Source organism: Cyanistes caeruleus, chromosome 10, assembly GCF_971803275.1.
Source record: "Cyanistes caeruleus chromosome 10, bCyaCae1.hap1.1, whole genome shotgun sequence".
In the NCBI taxonomy this organism is placed as follows: domain Eukaryota; kingdom Metazoa; phylum Chordata; class Aves; order Passeriformes; family Paridae; genus Cyanistes; species Cyanistes caeruleus.
The window spans coordinates 13,641,720-13,649,059 of record NC_141710.1 but is presented as its reverse complement, the minus strand read 5'-3'; the positions used below and the strand labels follow the sequence as shown (position 1 = coordinate 13,649,059).

At 46.7% G+C, this 7,340-nt stretch overlaps 1 long non-coding RNA gene across 1 annotated transcript; it reads left to right on the top strand.

Moving 5' to 3' along the window:
• Window positions 1-2,749: 2,749 nt before the first annotated feature.
• Window positions 2,750-6,788, top strand: LOC147651313 (uncharacterized). Its single transcript, XR_015274394.1, has 3 exons — window positions 2,750-2,979; window positions 3,719-3,788; window positions 4,494-6,788. It is a non-coding gene; the product is annotated as an uncharacterized LOC147651313 (long non-coding RNA).
• The last annotated feature ends 552 nt before the right edge of the window (window positions 6,789-7,340 follow it).

Here is a 7,340-nt window from a genome sequence, read left to right as displayed (position 1 = left end):
AGACAGTATAACCAGACCTCTTAGCTATGCTCACAGGCAAGGGGATCCAAAACAATGGGATAGGAATTGTGGTCTAAACAACACTTCCCCAGAACAGGACTTTGCTTTCCCAGGCCATTCTTTTCTTTAAGAAAGGTAGAGAAATGAAGTAGTTTAGCACAGTGAAGAATTACAGCCTTTAAAGAACAAGCCAAAATCAGGCTGCATTGCACAATTTCTGCTTTTAGAAACCTGAAAGCTTTAAGGAGTGAATAAGGGCTCTGATAATACAGCCTGGGACACTTGTGCATTACCATTAAAAAGTACACCTGTGCTCTGCTGAGGACTCTCACATTGCTTGGGTCAGTGAAGTCATTCCTGCAAGCATTTCAGGCAGGGGTGATCCAAAGTCAACCTGCAGACAGCACACTCTTCAAGTAAGGAAATAGCCAAGCTACTGAATTTACTTGATCAAGAACAAACTCTGGGCTTCGCAGCAGGGACCCTGCAAGGCAAACAGCCCCTGACCCCAAGCACCCATCCAGAGCAGAACAGGGCTCCAGCTGGGAAGGGTGAGCCTTCTCAGGCACAGCCATGGCCAGGTGTGCCACGAAGGTCAGGGCTGCCCTGCAGAAAGAAAGAAGAAATCTAAGGGTTTTTTTCTCCTAATCCACTTTTCTGTGTGTGACAGAGGAAGAAGGAGGTCACTACTGCAATTGCTCCAGCTTACAGGTGGAGTAAGATGGTGATCCCAGACCCTCAGGGACCTGTTGCCTGTCATAACAGTGGTCTCCCTCCACATGTCCCCTGTGTGTTCAGAACAGATGAGTTGGTTTTCAGCATGAGCACATTGCAGGTCCAGCCACAGGCACTCCTGAGGACAATGCAGCTCCAGCTGAGCTGAGCAGCAGGTTCTTGCTCCACAGGCAGTCAGGTCCAGCTCCAGGCTGAGGGGCTGTTAGTGGCTGGCAATGCTGGGTGCAGTGTGGGGGGCTGAGGGCTTACACAGGAGGATGTAACAGCCAGGCACTAGTTCTGCCTGGAGCCGAGTCAGAGACATGCACCTGCTTTGGTTGGAATCAAGATGCAACTGGAAGGCACTAAGCAGATGAGGGGGCACAACCCAGGGAACTGTGTCCTGATAGGCTTGGAGATAGCCCAGGATAGCTCATCTGCCCTCGAGTGTGTGAGCAACAGACATTTGTCCCAAAAAAAGACAGGTGCTCTTTTCCTAATTTTGGCTGCTACTACCTTCTGCAGATTCAGAAACTCCCTTTTTTCCCTCCATAAGATACACAAACCACAGAAAATAGGGGAAATATTGGGAATTATTTAGGAAATAGAGGAGTTAGTCTTGTTTCTCTGCTTGTTTGAGCAGGTGTGCTCTCTGGTGAGAGGTAGGGTTTGCATAAGGAACATTAAAGCTGCACTTAAGAGTTTCAGCTGCTGCATTTCCACTATCGATTGGCACCATTCAAGCCCAGCTGTAATGCCTGACAGCAGACATAAGCTATGAGGCAGCTATGTCCCTACTGGGAGCAATGATATATTATCACTCTCTTTAAATGAACCTGGAGAAGTACTATATATATTTAACAGAAAGTCCTGTCTCTAACTGACTGCAAAGGCATTTCAGGGATTGCAGAAGTGCAAACCAACATAGCTTCTCTGTGACTTGACTGAAAATCAGGTAATAAAAGTGAGTTATGCATACAGGAGATTATTTTACAAACACTTTCATTAATTCGTGTTGCTATTCTGTCCTCATGCCCTTCTTTTGAATTCAGGCTGGCAAATGTGGACATTTGCTGAAGCACTGTGTGTAAAATTGAAAACAGCAGATATCTTCCCCACATCCCCCTGACCTCCAAATAATGCCTGTTTCTGCCAGGTGTGCCAAGGGAAGAGACTATGGGCAGATGAGACCAGAAGGTTATTTCCAGTACGAACTGTGAGGCTGCAACTCTGCCGTGAGACACCACCTAGCTTTGCTAGCAGAGTGGATGTTTCCCATCTGGCAAATGCCATGCAGCTGAGAGATAGCCAGGCTGCCTCTAAAAGGACTCTTCCCAAAAATGGGAGCTGCTTCTGTTCTCATTAACGCCACGGAAGGAGAGGGCAGGTCAGTACAGGGCTGCCTTGCTTGGGAGAGCTGGGCTGGTCCCATGTGGGGCTGTGCTGTTCAGGTGTACAGTGTCCCCAAGGAAAAAGCCCAGATGTTGTCTCCAAGCTAAGCACAGAGCACTGGGAGGGGAGGAGAACACAGCACATCTCCTCCTGGCTGTCAGTGGCCCTTGGCTCCCAGACAGAGCTCCTTGGGCTCACTGGGTGCCTTGCTGAGGGAAGTGCTCAGTGAGAGAGTGGTAACTATTGAAGGAGAAATGGCATTTGGATCTTAAAGCCCTTTCTGCAGTCAGGCCAGAGAAGTACATGTGGTTACATGGCCCAGAAAACCCCTAGGATGAGTTATTATATGACAGTGGCATTAAACAAGTGTTTGAAGGACCAAGTCTGTGCCCACAAGCACCAGCAGTGCTGGAGGGGCGTGACTCAGATGCCTGAATACCTCACAGGTCCCTTAGACCTCAGGTCTGTTTATACAGATTTTCACATTAACTCAGATCTTTGTGATAAACAAATCTCACCCCAGTCATAAACTACAGCAATTCATAACCCCTCAGCTGTTTGCCAAGATACATTCCATTCTTCGAGGCAGGTGCAGCTGCACAGCTGCAGTTACCCATGCCTGAAAGGGAAGGTGAGCAGTCAACAGGGTCTGAGACAGCTGTGAGCCACAGAGACACAACACCCCCAGCCTACTGCCTGCTCTGCTGGCTGAACCCAGAGCCCACCACAGGGAGGGGTGGCTGCAGCTGTCCCCAGCAAGCCAGGCACGCCCTGGGCTGCAAACATCATGCACATTGTATGGGAGTTACTGAACATGCCTTATCCTCACACTGTTGCACTGCACTGACTTCTTTTTGAGACAAAATTATCAAGGTAAGAAACACTTCACTGTTCAGGAGAATTTTTCAGACATTGATACAGCAAGAAATTGGAAGAGTGAGAGTTCAATATGCAGCCACACACAAACCACAGCTGGGCTCGGTGCTCAGTGGAGCAGTCACATGTGGGTTTGTATTTGTCTCTAAAACTGCATCTTTCCACAGTTATCACAGCTGTGTTGCCAGAGCAAAACCCTTCCAAGCAGAGCACAACAAAGTTCCTTGTGAGGTGGCAGCTGGGCAGGAAATCCAAGCCTACTGCAACACTAAAACTGATCATGTGAAGCTCCTTTTCACTCTTGCCTCTGTTCTGTGGAAGGGCTGTGCACAATGTACTGCTTCTTAGGTGTTTTGAGGTTTTTTTCCCACCTATGTTCTCTTGAGCTATTATTCAGAAATGGCTTTCAAACTGAAGCACTGACTGTACTCAATCAGTTTCACAATGAAGCACAGTACTGCAATCACAGGTACTGCTCCCACACCCTGCAGCCTCACTCCACCCCTCCACACTGCCGAGTTCCCACCTGCTCAATGAGCTGGAAGGTAACAGGCTGGAGGGTTTGCTCAGTTTCCTCCATTTCTGGCTTTTCCTTGGGAGAGCGTGGTCTCTGTGCGTGCTGGACCAGCATGCCCTGGCAGCTTGGGCAGCTCTGTGTATCAGAACAACAACCAGTGCCTCTGAATTATTTACTCCAACTCACATGAACTTGCATTTCTCTTCCTTTTCTGCCCAGTCACCACAGTGCGTGCTGCTCCATGAGTAAGCTGGAGAGACAGATGACACAGACGATGAAGTCGCACTAGGTGATTATAACAAAATATGACAAGGCATTTATGCAGCTCCATTCAGCAGCATTTCATTTCATTAGAGTTCATTACTGCATAGAACACCTCTGAAGAGTTTATTTAAAGATGGAGAAGGGAATGGGGCAGGCTGGGTGCAGTGGCAAAAAAGACCAGAGGAAACAGTTAAGACATATTTCTTAATATGTCTTAATAATTTCTCCTGCTGCACCAGGTTTCACATTGTGCCTTCAGTGGGTTTTGATGTGAAAAGAGCCTTGAAAGAACAACTGAGGAACTGGTTTTGGGCTCCTGACATGGTAACTTAGATCTTGGTGGACACTCACAATGGGCTGGTGGGACCCAGAACAGCAGAGTTCCATTTCTAGAATCTCCTTTAACTGGTGGACTTGTGCCCTTTCCTAGAAACCTTCTGAAATGACTTCCCACCATTTAATCAGTAGCAGAGATGATGTCAGTGCAACCAGCTCAAGTATTCCACAAGATAACATCTATATGTGCCCACAGCAGTCCAGGGGTTAAGTACAACACTTGTCAATCCCAGTTTTGCCACCACTGATTAACAAAATGATCTAATGAATATAGCACTGTGCACCTCAAGCAAACTCAGCCACAACCATTAGCAATTAGAGGAAACCTCTTGGAGAAACTAAATGAAGGTTGAAGCTATGATTTTTTTCATTGTAGCTCTTTTGCCTGTTACAGGGTGTTAAGAAGTGTGGGTCTGGAGGTGGACCAGATGACTTCTGGAGACTCAACATCAAAACCACCAGAGACAGCTCTGGTCTCCATCCCTCCTGGTGGCAGGAGGCATTAGAGCCACAGCAGCTGTGGCTGCTACACGACACACATAAGCTCTGAGACACAAGGGTACCTCTATGGTGGCACAAGTCATGGAGACTGCTCCTGGTCACTGCACTAGTCACTCATGGTGCTGTCAAGGTTAGACTTTGCAATGGCCTCCCTGAAGGAAGGATTATCTTCTCTATGGTCTTTCAGATCAGACAAGTGGCGTTAACTCTTTGTGTGTCAGCTGTAGGGAGCCTGGCCTGCCATCACTGGTGTACACAGACCCAGCCTATACCCTTCAAACACAACCAAAGTTTGTTCTGAGAGCATAGGCTTCAGTCAGGAGCAGACTAACCCTGCAAAGGATGCTGAAGGTTGAAGACTGGTTTGCACAGAAGCACCTTGGCATTTATTTTGTGATCAGCTGCAGCCCACAAAAGTGGCAATTAATATACTGTGTGCATAAGCCTTGGCACGCAGGAGGCAGGAGAAGGACACAATAGGTCACCAGCCCTTCACGAAAAATGCCCATTCCTTTCTTTGCACAGTGCTGAACAAATCATAAAACCCTCTCCCATGCTGTCAATGTCATGGTAGGGCATAAGCAATAGGAGCCCTGGAGACAAAGCCATTGATGAGTGAAGTGCCTAACGTCCTAGGCCAAGGCTGTGATTTGTAACCACTGAAGTGGACCAAAGCAGCTCATCTCTCTCCTCCTCCCCAAAATAAAGCTAAAACAAAGGAGTCAGAGGGGTTGAGAATCAGGGAGAAAAGCGGATTTTTGGGCTCAATTTTCACTTTGCACTGGAGCTTGCTTGACTTCAGAATCACATACCATGTCTTCTGTGTGCTTAGCAAGACCTCGGTCGTGTCTTTCATACTGATATTCCTAACACACAAAAACTGAGGCAAAGACAGGGCTGAGTCAGTTTGAAGAGAGCCTGATGCCCCCAGTATGCACCCACATCTCTGCTTGGTGAATCAGGCTGTCTGGAGACTGAATGAGAGTGTGTTCCTCTACCACAGAAGGCCAGTAAGATAAAAATATCCCCCAAAAGCCTACATTCAGCTTGGAAACACAGTGCTGAGCCAGGGACAATGATAATAGGAAAACACAATAGTTCCTCAGAGCAGCCCTAAAATAATAGATTATAAATGGCAAAAGGGGAGGAGAAAGGAGTGAGGGCTATTTTATCACTATTCTAAAAGCATTCAGAGGAAATAAATTTGGATTCACTTGACAGTTCTTGAAAGCCAAAACATGCTAAATATAATGCTGAATGTCCCTAAACCCAAAACATGTCAGCAAGAGTCCCTTGGCCAGGGTGTTCTTTTTCCCCCCTCCCCTGGTTTAGCCTTTGCCCCATGATGGTTATTTGCCTTTCTGAAGAGCTTAATCAGGAGCTATTAGAGACAGTGCTCTCTAAGCTGTATAATGTTAAAAGTCCATTAGCTCACCCCAAGCAAGGCTGGCAGGAGGGAGATGATGTACTTGCTGAAGTTGAACAAGCTATTTGCATGCTGAATACCTCTAATCACTGAGCAATGCCAGGAGAATGTGAAAATTATTACACTCAGCTGCCCAGCAACCTTCCAAACACGCTCACTTTAATACAAGACAAAGTGGCAAAATGCATCCAGCACTGAACCCAGAAAAAGGGACAGATGGATGTTTCTAAGCAATTCTAGGCACTGACTATGCACACCTTTAAAAAAAAAAACATGAGAAATAATCATTACTAAAGTCTATCTTCCTTTCCATCTGCCATAGTCACTTGCATTGTTCATGGTCACTTGTATTATGCATGGGTTAATAAAATATGATAAATGTCTGCTTACTTTTGGTCTGACCACAATCACTTCTCCCATTGTCTTATTGGCGAGAAACCCTGTGGGAAGAGCAAAGGCAAAAGCATGCTCCAAGAGTAGGACAGAGCCAGGATGCCCAAGGAGGATCACACTGGGAAGTGGAAGTGGAGCCTCTTGAAGGGCACTTTTCCTTCCCCTCCACCTCCCTGATGCCTCAAAGCCAGACCCTCTTGGCTGGGACTCCCTCCCTTTTAGCCCTGTAGGAGTCAGTAACTCACAAAGGACACCTCCTACCTGCCACCAGCCCCTCACAAACTGTCCCAGTCCTTTTGCAACATCACTCAGGACAGGGAGAAGTCAGCAGAGAGGTGGCTAATGGGAAAAAGGAAAAGGAAAAAGAAATCTGATCTGCCATAGCAGTGGGTGCCGAACTGAACCTCCCATGGAGACACTGGCTCACAGCACTGACTTTTCTCTTCTTGACATCAGCAGGGAAGATGCCTACATTGCTAATTTAAAGCAAATTCCCTCTTATTCCAGTGTTTGTCAGATTGGCCAAGTCTCTAACCCCATGGGGCTGAGTGCTCTAAAATGCTTGTGTGAATGACTTTCAAGAACTCCCTAATAGGCAAAGCACCACGGTTTCATTGAAACTTGCAGAGAGAAGTAAAGAGTAAAAGGTCATTGGTATCTAAACCCACTGAATACTTTGAAATCCCACAAAGAGACCTCTGCACTTCACAAGTATGTGCCAGCATATACTCAAAGGCAAGAGGGGAAAACAGAAAAGGAAGAAAATAGTCTTTTTTGTTCTCTGATACACTTGTCACCTCTCTGGGCTGGCAGCCTGCTTCATTAAATTAACTATAGCATGTGGAGAAGAGCAAATACTAGACAGATACAAACCTACTGGAGATTAGGATTCTGTCTCCATGGAAGACAGATTATCCAGAT